At 38.3% G+C, this 14613-nt stretch overlaps 1 long non-coding RNA gene across 1 annotated transcript; it reads right to left on the bottom strand.

The window, feature by feature from the left end:
• Positions 1-450: 450 nt before the first annotated feature.
• Positions 451-14380, bottom strand: LOC139115879 (uncharacterized). The gene is made up of 2 exons (XR_011548201.1): positions 14240-14380; positions 451-2328 (listed from the first exon to the last, which is right to left on the bottom strand). It is a non-coding gene; the product is annotated as an uncharacterized lncRNA (long non-coding RNA).
• Positions 14381-14613: the final 233 nt, after the last annotated feature.

The raw sequence follows: 14613 nt of genomic DNA, 5'->3' as shown, positions 1-14613 counted from the left end.
TTATCATTCTTAGAGATGCCGTGGCTTTTAAAATATCACAAGTTTACGACCTTTGCGAGCCCGAAAGATTCAGATCAATGACACACAGAGTGTAAGCTTATACGCTTGTAGTGGGCACTGCCGTCACCGGTATCCGCCGGTGGCCATCTCGGTCGTCAATGTTTTCGTCTTACGGACTTTGATGTTTGCTGTGACACATATATCGCCCGTAGGTACATCCCAATTTTGTTACTTGACGGGAACTCTGTTCTGTTGTGAGTGTTGTCCGAGTCAACTTTCGAAATACATCGGATTCTACAGCGCTGCACTGCAGATTTAAGGCTACAGGTCGACAGCTTATGTCTTCACTACAGCCTTACGCTGCAGGTTTGATTCCGATCGAGAAACAACGGAATAATTTGTGTGATGAAGAAAATTTATCGTTGTTCGTCGAATGACTTTATGCTTGTGCCTTCTATGTCGCTTTCCCGAAGATTATACGGTACTCATTTATTAAGTTGAACTTTCGTTGAGGTGTATCTTTCGGGTTTATCGCCAACCGGGATTGCCAGGTACGACGTCGCTTGCGGAGTAGCGATCGCCAGGTACGATGACGTCCATATTGAGCCTTACGACTGGAGCCGTGACGTTACTGAGCCTTTAAAACGATCGACGGTATCCTCATTCGATTCTTGGGAATAGCTAAAGCTTTAACGACTCGAAATTTCGTTGGACATGCCTTCTATGTTTCCATATCTTGATTTATCGGGTCACCTTTTTTGTCAAAATGTCATGAGAGCACGGTATCGATCACGACAAATCGGTCTGTGTCGCGACGTGCAGGTACGAACGGTACCATTGCAGAAAAAAGTTCCGGTTGATGAAGTACAACAGGGGTAATATGGATTTCTTATCTGTGCTGGTGTACGTCACACAGGTGGAGATACGGGCCAGTTCATGTGATAAATATATATAAATATAACACAAATTACTTCAAGTACACATACTTCATTATATGAAACACAAACTTCATATATATTCAGCGCCCGAGACCGAGCATTTTTACCTCCATAGTTTCCCGAACCAAGCATCCTATGTTGATATGAAAATCGACAAGTCATTTATTTTTGAGTCCTGCTGTACGTGCCAAAGGTCACCAGGTCACGTTTCAAAAAATCATTGACGATAATCGTCATTTCACCACTATATATCATAGAAGAAGAGAGTCGGAGACTGAAAAATGAAACCATGCAAACTCCAACGTTCGATGTTCCGTCGTCTATTTTCAGAGCTTGCCACTGTACAGATGTGCTGATTACATGATCTTGTCAGGTGACGGTGTTCATTAATATGCAGTCAAAATTCTGACTGAAACATTAGCCCATACCTGACCTATTTTCGTTAGCAGCGCAGCCAGCGGTAGAAATAGGTGGTGGAACCAGACTATATCTCGCTGGCTATAAAGACCTTTGAGGGCGCATCACCGTATGGTTGAGGACACCCACTGAAAGAATTGATGACGTATACATGTAGTAGTATCAGACAACGATACGGTCATGGGCATATATGACAAGGACAGGCACTCCATATACCTTAAACTTATCAAAAAAGAGCTTAGTCAATTATCTCTAAGCTAATAGTGTCCACACCAGCAAAATTTCGTTCACAGATCTTTAACCATTGTTTTGACGACTTTGCATTCGGAGATGCCTGCAAACGGCTTCTGGCCACGAAATGTAAATTCCTCGACGGATACTTCCCCAATAACCCTGCAACCTAATTTCGAGTATAAACTTTGACTGCCTAAAGTGGCAGCCACAACAACCATCTGCTTGCACCCTCTCTTTTTGGCCATGTCAGAGCGAATCTTGGCCATCTTCACAGCAATGCCCATTCCCCGATAGCCGGCACTGACGCCGATCTTGTAGGATATCAGAAACCTGCAACCCTGATTTTCCATAAAATCAGCTGACTGATAAAATAATGCTTCTGCGTCGTCAATTAGTGCTCGAACGACAGCGATGCCGCCTTCGTTGACTGTATTTGTCTGTTTGGAATGTTCGACATTGTAAGTCACGGTGCACTCCTCTATTTCTCCAACTGCAGCTCCAACTATCCTACCAGTTGAGTTGTCGACTGCAATGACAGACGCACCACTGCTTAAGCATTTGCGGCACATCCTTCTGTCGAGTTCCAATCTATCTTCAAAGGTGACACCAAGGAAATCTACCAGTGCTACACCGTGTCCAAAGGAATTAGCCAAGGTCTCCGCAGCACCCTCGATATGTTCGTCGGCCATCTCTACATACACTATATCGGGCGTATGTGTTTTTGTTGCCATGACTAACTCTGTTGAAGAGAGTTGAACATAAAACACCTTAAGTTTCCTAAAGATAACAGCGAACGTATCCGAAAACTACTAAACTGAAATAGAGACTAGCTTATCATAATCATTGGCATTTTAGTGTAGTACTAGCATTAACATCTTATTTACTCATAATTGTTAAATGCAATACTACAACGATGAAAGGGTACACAGCGACATCAAAACACTACACTAAGGTAACATTATCTAAAAGGTTTCTTGAAGACTATAATGTGTTTGCCGTCACCGTCAACGCCAATTAGACCCGCTGAAGGAAATGTGTGTAAATGATACCTTTCCTTCTCTAAACTAAAAATGACAAATTAGACAAAACAAACTACAAAATGCAAATTTCAACACTTTTTGAAAAAGTCTGAATAACGTCTTTCCCGAGAAAGTACTCACCATAAATTTATTTTTTTTATTTTATTTATTTTTACAATTTTGTAGAATATTGAGCAAGAAATGAGAAAAAATACCACGAATGATACGGTGTTGCTCACATTTGATCGGCATTGGTATACATACAAGTATTGGTACCAAAGGTCAACCATGAATGTTATTTCTATCTGTTCAGTGCAGCAAAATTTCTACGTTGATGTTATGAAAATGATTTCTACACAGTACAACCAGAAAAGCAAGAATGACAAAAGCAAATAAGGTCTGCAGCTTAGCTACTGGAGGTCAACTTTAGGATGATGCAAATCAACTTTTATAGCAATGGGACTAGCAGATCCTACATACATTAGCAAATGTCAATGAAAAACCAGATGTGAACTGAAAATGCTCACGTGTTTAATTATATGTAGCAGTTATGTGTAAATTTGAACCTTTGCCAAATATTTGCAACTTCATTTAAAGTGTTATGATAAACATAATGAATAATATTCACCAAAGATTAATTTTAAATCCCAGTATGTATCCCCAATCAGGAAAGTTAATTAAAATATGCAAATCTGGAATTGACTGAAATCAGGAATTGACTGAAATATTCTCATTAAATATGCAAATTATGAATAGCCTGAATTAAAAATGTTAAATGACTTTCAATAATGTCGTATCATAGTATCTTTAATGTACAAAGCAGTTCGTCAACTTTGGTCTAGTCAAGACAGATAAATATCCTTAATTAGGAAAAATCATTAAATTTGCAAATACGGAATCGGCTAATGTAAAATGCTTAATGACTTTTAATGCTGTATCATAGTATCTTTAATGTACATAGCAAGTTTTGCCAAATTTGGTCGAATCAATTCAGATATATATCCCTAATTGGTGAAGTTAATCACTGCATGAAAACGCAATAATACAGATAAATTCACATTAATGAGTTGTCTGTATTATAGTATAATACACGTGAATTCACAGGAATCCACATGAATACAGGCTTGCTGAATACAAGAAATGGATTCTTGATTGTATTCATCTGTATATGCACTCTTCAGCTAAAATACAGACATTAATCAATGCTAATACAGTAAGTATTGTAGGATTGTTATGCATGCATTAAATATGCAAATAAGTATTTGGCTGAAGTAAAACTGCTTATTGACTTTCAACAATGTTACATCATAGTATCTTCAATGTACATAGCAAGTTTCATCAATTTTGGTAAAGTCCATTCAGATTTATATATCTAATTAGGAAAGTTCATTAAATGTGTAAATAAGGAATCGGCTGAAGTAGAACTGCTTAATGACTTTCAACAATATTATATCATAGTATCTTCAATGTACATAGCAAGTTTCATCAATTTTGGTAAAGTCCATTTATATTTATATATCTAATTAGGAAAGTTTATTAAATATGCAAATAAGTATTTGGCTGATGTAAAAATGCTTAATGACTTTCAACAATGTTATATCATAGTATCTTCAATGTTCATAGCAAGTTTCATCAATTTTGGTCAAGTCAATTCAACTAAATATCCCTAATTTCAAAAGTTCATTAAATATGCAAATTAAGAGTTTGATGAAGTAAAAATGCTTAATGACTTTCAAAAATGTTAAATCATAGTATCTTCAATATACATACCAAGTTTTGTCAATTTTGATCAAGTCAAATCAGATATATGTCCCTAATACGGAAAGTTCATTAAATATGCAAATTATCCATTATCTTTTATGTCACCCCTTAATATCTTTCACAGCTGATATATCAACATTTGTAGCAAATCTCATCAAATTGTGTGCAGTCGTTGTCAATATATTATCTGTTTTTTCTAAAATCATCAATTATGCAAATGAGCAAAAAGTAAGCAAGCCACAACTACCAAAAACTAATCAGTTCTTGCCATTTGCAAACTGAGTCTATGTACCAGATTTGATTCTGATCTGATGGGCCGTTTTTGAGATATTGAGCACACAGACAGACAGACAGACAGACAGACAGACACATAGACACACAGACATACAGACAGACAGACATCGCTGCGACATATGCTCACGTGTGTGAACACGTGAGCAAAAAATAGCGTCAATGACACTGTAGCTCCCATCCTGGACTATTTAGTGTTTGTTCTCTGGTCAGATATTTGAACATGTGTGAAAGGGATAAAGTGCATGAAGTGAAAATACTTAAATGTAATGTACTGGAGACAGTGAAATATGTTTAATGTAATTATTCAGAATATAAAATGGAAAAAATACAGAATTAGATATATCGAATACTGTGATACAACCATTAACTCAACAAGTCATTTACAATGACATAGTCCCCACTTGTAATAGGAGTATTAGTCTTGATGGGGCAGGAAAATGTGGCCATTAAGAAGTATCACTGGAGTGTATATGTTGAGATCTATGGGCACATAGGTCTATGTCGTTGTTCCCAATTTGAAACACATGAGGCATGTCTACGTTATGGTTCTAAATCGGGAAAAAAGATCAGACCTCTAGCAGTATTGGCCAGCCAAGAAATACATATGCGCATTATAAATGAGGTACAAGATGTGACATCTTAAGGTCTAATATCCTATCAAAATTGGAGGGTATAGAACTTGTGGTTACTGAAATATGCATATATATGTATAATCAAGGTCAAAGGTCATCGAGGTCACATGACATTTTGAAAAAAAAAATTATATTGCTAATTAATCCCTATATGCCAAAAATCAGATCTCTAGCTCTATTCCCTTGCCCAGAATTAGATGTGTACATAATTAATGAGGTAAAGCGTGTGTTGTCATAAGGTCTCCCATCCTACTTAATACAAAGGACATAGCACTTGTGGTTACTTATTTATTGACATAAACATATATTTTAGGTAAGAGGTCATCGAGGTCACATGACATTTGGTCAAAAAATTTCTCTCCTATAGTTATCCCTATATACGAAAAATCAGACATCCAGCTCTATTGGCTCGCTCAGAATGAGATATGCGCATAATTATTGAGGTAAAATATGTGGCGTCATAAGGTGTCCAATCATACCAAACATGAAGGGTGTAGCACTTGTGGTTACCGAGTTATGGACAAATATGTATATTTGAGGTCAAAGGTCACCGAGGTCACGTGACATTTTGCTAAGTTATCCCTATATACCAAAAATCAGACCTCTAGCTCTATTGGCTCGCTCAAAATTAGATATGTGCATAATTAATGAGGTACAATATGTGGCGTCATAAGGTGTCCCATCATACCATACATGAAGGCTGTAGCACTTGTGGTTACTGAGTTATGGACAAATATGTATATTTGAGGTCAAAGGTCACCGAGGTCACGTGACATTTTGTCAAAAAAATTGTATTGCTAAGTTATCCCTATATACCAAAAATCAGACCTCTAGCTCTATTGGCTCGCTCAAAATTAGATATGTGCATAATTAATGAGGTACAATATGTGGCGTCATAAGGTGTCCCATCATACCAAACATGAAGGCTGTAGCACTTGTGGTTACTGAGTTATGGACAAATATGTATATTTGAGGTCAAAGGTCACCGAGGTCACGTGACATTTTGTCAAAAAAATTGTTTTGCTAAGTTATCCCTATATACCAAAAATCAGACCTCTAGCTCTATTGGCTCGCTCAAAATTAGATATGTGCAGAATTAATGAGGTACAATATGTGGCGTCATAAGCTGTCCCATCATACCATATATGAAGGGTGGTAGCACTTGTGGTTACTGAGTTATGGACAAATATGTATATTTGAGATCAAAGGTCATCAAGGTCACATGACATTTTGTCAAAATATCCGAGATATCTGCGTGAACGGATGGACTCACAGATGGACGAACAGACGGACATGACCCAATCTATAAGCTCACTGGACTTCATCCGTGGGGACTTAAAATTGTGTCACTGCATCCTTTTTGCAATATGAATACGATGAGAAACTAAATTTTTATTTTTCGTGGCCTTATACATGGGAGTCTATGGAGATCTGCCTTATACATGGGAGTCTATGGACGTGTAAACTAAAAATATGCAAATTTCACCACGATTTGCCCAAATTTGGGAAAGGTCACTCCTATGCACTTCCATACCAAGTTTCAAATCAATCGGACTTGTGGTTTCAGAGCAGGAGATTTTTTGACCAAAATGGGAGAAAATTACAAAAAAATTCATGAAAATAGCAAGTCCAAGATACTGACCCAAGATGTGCACAATCATTTCATGTCAGCCCAAAGTACTTACATGCTAATTTTTCATGTAATCTGCTCAGTGGTTATTGAGTTTTTTCAATTTTGACTGTTTTACATTTTTTCACTTAATTTGCATATTTTTGGCAATGACAACTTCATTTGAACAAAATCTCATCTACAGCCCATCATCCATGTACACACCAAATATCAAGATGAAATGTACAGCGGTTTTGGAGTTTTTGATGTTGACGGACAGACATACAGACATACAGACATACAGACATACAGACATACAGACATACAGACATACATACATACAGACATTTCCCTAGCCTATAAGAATAGCTTCCATTGCCATATATACATATGGCTATGGGAGCTAAAAATCAGCCAGAGAAGTCTTGAAAAAAGGAAAGGTGGGAGAGTTGGGAAAAATAATGTACAAAGGATCAGGTAAAAAAAAATAATGCTACCTCATCAATCTTCTACCCGCACCGATGTCAAATTTTCCACCCCTTGGTATTGACCGTGTTTACATAACGAGCTACAATGGCCAGATGGCAGGAAATGTAAAGTAAGTGAGCTATTTACAACCTTGGGGATTTTTTAATTAATGCTATCAGTGCTCTCATTGGAATGTAAACAGTAAATGAAAACAAAATTTTTAAATTTGCAAAAACTATACCATTTTGCTTATCCTATCTCACATATGCTTATTATGATAAAAAAATTGTCGGCGGTGCGAAAAATTAATCGGATTTCTCGAAAACATATATCTGGGTGTCAGCCCCGCCCACAAAACGCAATTTGAAATGCCCGCAAACGCCCTTACTCAAGTTCCGGTTCTATGGTTTGTGACGTCATTGGTGTTAAACACCAGTGGCATGCTTGCTATTCACGGAGGCGGTCTAGCAGAGTGTAATATGTGGAGTCGAAACCTTTATTTGAAATACCACAGTCAGAATTAATAAAATCAAATAAAGTAAACCTTTGCACAAACAACCATGAGTATACAATGCAAGATCCGAGGTACATGAATATTCCACATTGATTAAAGGTCATTAGCATAGAATTTTAATACCGAAACAATGCTCATTAATGTAATCTGCATATTTGAATATCATTATATCTCGCATCTTGCACTAATGGCCATGGAGAGTGATAAAGATATAACAAACAGCTGAATGTAATGATAAAATAGTTAAGTATAGGCCTATACAGGCACTGAGAGTGAATATGTTACAGCAATTTGATTAGTTTCTTTTCCTTTTCTACTTCTGTGATAATATTTAAGACAATCAATTTGCAAGGCAGTTTATGTATTGACAAATATGTTATCTTTTACAAGCACACAGTAAACTGTCCTTGATTTTTCATTTACAATATTTGACATAGACTGAAATACATAACATGCAACCAATGTTTACACTTTGCCCATAAACCAGATACATGGAGGAATTTCAACATACAATCATCGACTCAGAAACCCTACAGGAAAAGTAAACATTGTTTTCTTCCAGAACAGCTGGTACATCCACATCTGGAACAACTTACAAACTTAACCAATTACACAAGGATGATGACACAAGAGATAAAGTTAAACTGTGGTGAACTTGACTATTCCTTTCAAATCCTTACCTAACTTGACATCTTAAACAAAAATACACTGCATGGTTAATTGTGCACAAAAATACATCGGGGTGGACCATTTGATAAGGGATGGTGTCTGGAAGATCGATGAGGTACATTATCTTTTTTATCCGATCCATTGTACATTCTTTTTCCCCACTCTCCCACCTTTTCTTTTTGTCAAACCTTCTCTGGCTGAATTTTTTATTGGCATTTGTTTGGAATTTTTCAAAATCTGCCAGGATTTTTTTACCGCATTTCAACACCAAATACTGTTCACCATATTAAATGCTTACTAAATCACCACATTATATACTCTTAGTTCAAGTAGGTATAAAATTACCAAAAAAAATCTTAAAATACAAAATGAAAGATATCCCAGTAAAACTGAAAGTTTCGCAAAGTTGCCCCAAAAATTCAAAATTCCGGATTTCAACTTAATTTCAATATATCTTATTAACAAAAACCCTAAGGACCGGTTTACTAAATATCAAAGAAATCAGACTGGTAAATTTTGAGAAACAAATTTTTTGACCAAAAATGAGAAAAATCGCCCCCCAAAATACAAAATTGCAGATTCCATCCTAATTTTAAATACATCTAATTAACATAAACCCTAGGAAACTGTACACTAGATATCAAAGCTACCAGATCAGAAGTTTTAGGAGAAAATTTTTTTGACCAAAAAAGGCAAAAATTGCCCCCCAAATTAAAAAAAAATTGCCAGTTTCAACATACCTTCAATACATTATATTGAAATTAATCTTAGATACCTGTATACCAAATACATGTATCAAAGCTATCAAATCAGCAGTTTTTGTATTAAAAATTTTTTTATCAAAAATTGGGAAAATTGCCCCAAAATTACAAATATGACAATATCAATACAATTTGTACAAGCATGACTGATCATGAGGTCATTCTGAGAAACATGAATATTAAGTTTCATAGCAATCAGACGAGCGATTTCAGAGAACAAGATTTTTTGACTAAAAACGGAAAAAATACCCTAAAAATACAAACATGCAAATTTCATCCCAATTTTTGCACACATAATTAAGAATACCTAAAAAAATCTGCATACCAAGTTTCAACCAAATCTGACCAATGCTTACTGAGTTTTAGCCATTTGCAGGATTTTTCCTTTTTTTCCCCTCATTTGCATATTTTTGGCACTGACATGTTCATTTGAAGAAATTCACATCTCCACCCCTAGGTGCACCTGTACACCAAATACTAAGACAGTAGGTGCTACGGTTTAGGAGTTTTTGATGTGGACGGACTAACAGACATACATACATACTTACATACATACACACAGACGCCATTTTGCCACCTTATACGAATACCTCCCATTTGCATATATACATAATGCATATATGGGAGCGTAAAAAATTGGGGTTTTCCAACACTTTGAGCAGAAGATTTATCTAACTAATAACAGACGTGTGTGTGTAAGTGCCTGAGTAGTAGGATGCACTTCCACACATGATCTGAATATTTTGCAGGATTATCGAGTCTGCAGGATATATCGAGTCTGAATCAGGCATGATAATCCCACAACGGATGCAGTTCACCGAAGGAGGGCGCATTATAATACGCATATCTGACATAGTGCACAGTCCGCCATGTCTAAAGCGAGCAGAGCGTACAGGTAAGAGAAAGGCAAACAGAAGAAAACTTGTAGACAACGGAACTTACTTGGTTTTTATCATATTTGTATTTATTGTCCCTGAATAAAATCCTGTGCTCTAACTGCGAAGAAACTTGTGGAATATCACATTAGACCTCCCTTATGACTGACGTCGCCCGTAAACCACCGATAAAATTGTGCCTTTCATCAGCATTACCGTCAATATAGTTACATGGGCGGGAAAGGCGACGTAGGCGGCAGCTCCAAAGACAATATAATTCTGTTTTCAAAGAGTCTTGTTCAAAATTGCCGCCGTAGCTAAAGAGATTACTGAATGCTAGTCTACAACCAAAGGGTGCTCCACAGCACAATTTTTGGCAGCCTTTCTAGAAGCAATTTTTTCCACTCCTTCTGCAGAGACATTTTTCCAGTATTTGGCCGGTAACAAATTATTTTTTTCGAAACTCCTCCAGTCCCCGAAATCAAATTGGCCCCCTTTACAGTTGAATATTGCTCTGGCAACCCCCTGTCCCTCCACTGTGGGCAACCGAAAGCGTAGACTTGGTTCAAGTCGGTGAATTTAAAAAAGATACAATCATTTATAATAGTTTCTCTTGTGTCTCGCCTATTTCGTACAAACCTATTCGGAATTTGGTAGCCCAGGCCATGTTTTTCCCAGCGATTGAATACATTACCTTTGAGTCTGCGCAGTATAGTGAGTTAGTTTCTGCCGGATTCAATCCGGTTGAAACTCACCCGACTCATCGCGTCCACTCCACTCGCGTGCAAGTTTCACATGAAAGCAAAATACATATCATTGCGTTCACTCAACTCAAGCATTAACAAATCACAGACTTGAACCAAGTCTACCAAAAGCGTACACACCCCGTAAAATAGCTCACCGGCCTCCCAACTCTTCAGCAATGAGTACACGCGCACACGGCTAACAGCGTTCAAACTGTGGAATATGAGGTGGCAAAGTGAGCAACCGTAAGAGTATACAACGTGTCACTTTCGTATCTGGACCAATCGGAGCAGCGTAGTAGCTGCTCACTGATATAGTACAAGGCACAGTCCTTCTATCATAGAGAGACTGTGTACAGTGTGTTATATGGCGCGTAATCAAGGCCAATATTCTAACTCCCGATTTTCAACTATACAACTCGACATTCAACATTCAAACTCCCCATTTTCAACTATACAACTCGACATTCAACATTCAAACTCCCCATTTTCAACTATACAACTCGACATTCAACATTCAAACTCCCCATTTTCAACTATACAACTCGACATTCAACATTCAAACTCCCCATTTTCAACTATACAACTCGACATTCAACATTCAAACTCCCCATTTTCAACTATACAACTCGACATTCAACATTCAAACTCCCCATTTTCAACTATACAACTCGACATTCAACATTCAAACTCCCCATTTTCAACTATACAACTCGACATTCAACATTCAAACTCCCCATTTTCAACTATAAGCTTACAACTCAACATTCAACTATCGAACTCAACATTTGGGATTGCTATTCCCCATTTTCAACTTTCGAACTCCACATTTTCAACTCTCGAACTCAACATTTAGGATTCGTATTCTCCCTAGGCATCCCTAACTTGCTTCATTGTAGTTACCCACGTTTTTCCTTCTGGGCTATACTACGTCAGAACGCGTCATAGATACGTCACATGACGTTTCGGAGTTTTAGAGTTATTCCTATGTGATATTCTAGAGGGTCCAAAAATATGGACCGGAAACATTTGTGATGCTATCAAGATTTACCGCCGACCTCCGCCATCACTTAGGCCTAATTCGGTCGCTATCATGTCGTCTAATCAAGAGCATGCATGCGTGGCTCGCCATGGCTTATTTTAAAATTAACAACTCGCTTGTTAATTTCCACACTATTACAGCCAAAACACAACTCAAACACTAAACTAGCTCTGCATGGCAGGGCTTAGCCCTGAGTACGATGCTGTGTGTTCCGCTACAGCTAATCGCCTGGTGAGCGGGGCGATTAGCTGTAGCAAACTTAACAGCATCGTACGCAGGGCTAGGCAGGGCTGTCTGTTACCGGCGTTATGCGGCCTCCCACCACATGTAGTGGGAGGCCGTATAACGCCGGTAACACACAGCCCTACAATGCAGAGCTAACACTCAACACACCAAAGCACATACAAGACGAGATGGCTGATGTGTGAAGCCACTTTCCCTTTATTACACCGTGACCACTATGTTCAACATAATGTATTTCACGTTGAGCGGCTTGCACCAGCTGGACAATACGCTCACTACACATTCCAATGCCACTTAACTGTGACAAAAGTCTAACAAGACTCTCACACCTACGTGACACATCTCCCCGTCTATCGGGCTGGTCAAGGTCAAGTAGCAGCCTAGACAAACTACCACTGACGTGGTCACTAACGAACCCGGTGTCGTCCAAAATTAACTGCGAGGTCACCATATGTTTGGGACTCCCTAACAAAGTGATAAGTAGTTTCATGTAAAATGACACCGACGATTTTTTGAAGTCGTATTTGACTATATGTATGCTAATTTTGGCTTGTGTTCGCTGGCTAGTGGTCTAGGGGGACCTATGACTTCGATAGTTGAAAATGGGGAATACGAATCCAAAATGTTGAGTTCCATAGTTGAAAATGTGGAGTTCGAAAGTTGAATGTGTGGTGTTCGAAAGTTGAAAATTGGGAGTTCGAAAGTTGAAAATGTAGAGTTGTATAGTTGAAAATGGGGAGTTCGAAAGTTGAAAATGTGGAGTTGTATAGTTGAAAATGGGGAGTTTGAATGTTGAATGTTGCGTTGTATAGTTGAAAATGGGGAGTTTGAATGTTGAATGTTGCGTTGTATAGTTGAAAATGGGGAGTTTGAATGTTGAATGTTGCGTTGTATTGTTGAAAATGGGGAGTTTGAATGTTGAATGTTGCGTTGTATTGTTGAAAATGGGGAGTTTGAATGTTGAATGTTGAGTTGTATAGTTGAAAATGGGGAGTTTGAATGTTGAATGTTGAGTTGTATAGTTGAAAATGGGGAGTTTGAATGTTGAATGTTGAGTTGTATAGTTGAAAATTGGGAGTTCGAATATTGGCCTTGATTACGCGCCATAGTGTTATGTCAGCCGAGGGAACTCTGAATACTTGGGAAATTGAAAAGGGTGTTACGTAACATGTTTCACAAAATCGTTGATATGCAAGATACTGGTATGTCATGACTGTAAATCATAGCAAATGTACACTGTCCAGGGGAGACTTCTTTCACACCACTGACCATCAAAATATACAAAGATTGAATCGTTACTAGCATGCCGAGGTGAATAAACATGCACAATTTGAACGTGTGATTCTCAGGCGAACTCGACTTTTTGTATTTGTCGAGCTGCACGCTGTGGTCGACCCTGTTACCAGACGTTTTTACTGCCCTATGAAAGCTCTTTCAAGGATAGACCCGTTTTTCTCGAGGATATATGTTTCAAGCAAGTCTTTTAAGGTGCCTCACGTGATTACGCAATAGTTACATTTGCCACTGATATAAATGTATACGATGTCAACATAAAAGCAAATGTCCCTTCAGTCAAGAAATGAAATGAAGTGTCGGGCAGTTGGTGACTGACTGAAGGTCACGCACCGGCTGCCAAAAGTGTGGATCCCCCAGTTACGAGTGTAGTGATAAACAGCGGCCGCCGCGTAGTATGCATAGAATAAAGGAAAGTTCCCTTTATTCCATGCATACTACGCGGCGGCGACTATGTTTCACTACACTCGTAACTGTGGGTCGGGCGGCGAAACCAGAGTAAGAAAAAAATAGTTTCACAGGCCAATCAACATCTTTTTTGACCTTCATGATATATTCAGGCATGGAGGTAAAAGAGCCCTCCATATCAGGCAAAACCTCGAGCCACGGCACTGCAGCTATTATTGTTATAACAGAACCTGTCTGGCTTTTGTGCAAGCCACTCGCCTTCTCCGTTTCTGTGATTTGCGTTTCACCAGCTTAGACATATTCGACCATAGGGTCTCACCTGTTCTCCGCTGATTGATTCACTGCAACTCTTGTATTGTTTTCGTGAATCTAATACAACCGTACCGGTGTAGACCACGGTCCCTCCACCCGTGTGTGGACGTTACAGCTGTGTGGCGATATCAACAGCCTCTCCTGTTTGGCTATAACGCATGCGCAGTGCTGACACCGTATGGGTGATTTTTGTCGCAAAACTCACGGTTAGTAACCGTGCAATATGTAAATCTTGATAGCTCACATGCATGTTGACGATACTCTCATGCGTACAAATTATATGCAACCAAAGACCCTCACGAAAAACAGGCTCTATGATGCAACAGCGAGAGTAACACGCATCCTATCGTATGTCATATCAAGGTAAACCATATCAAAACC

The sequence above is a fragment of the Ptychodera flava genome, chromosome 17 (assembly GCF_041260155.1).
Source record: "Ptychodera flava strain L36383 chromosome 17, AS_Pfla_20210202, whole genome shotgun sequence".
Classification (NCBI taxonomy): domain Eukaryota; kingdom Metazoa; phylum Hemichordata; class Enteropneusta; family Ptychoderidae; genus Ptychodera; species Ptychodera flava.
This window is presented reverse-complemented; position numbering and strand designations above follow the sequence as displayed.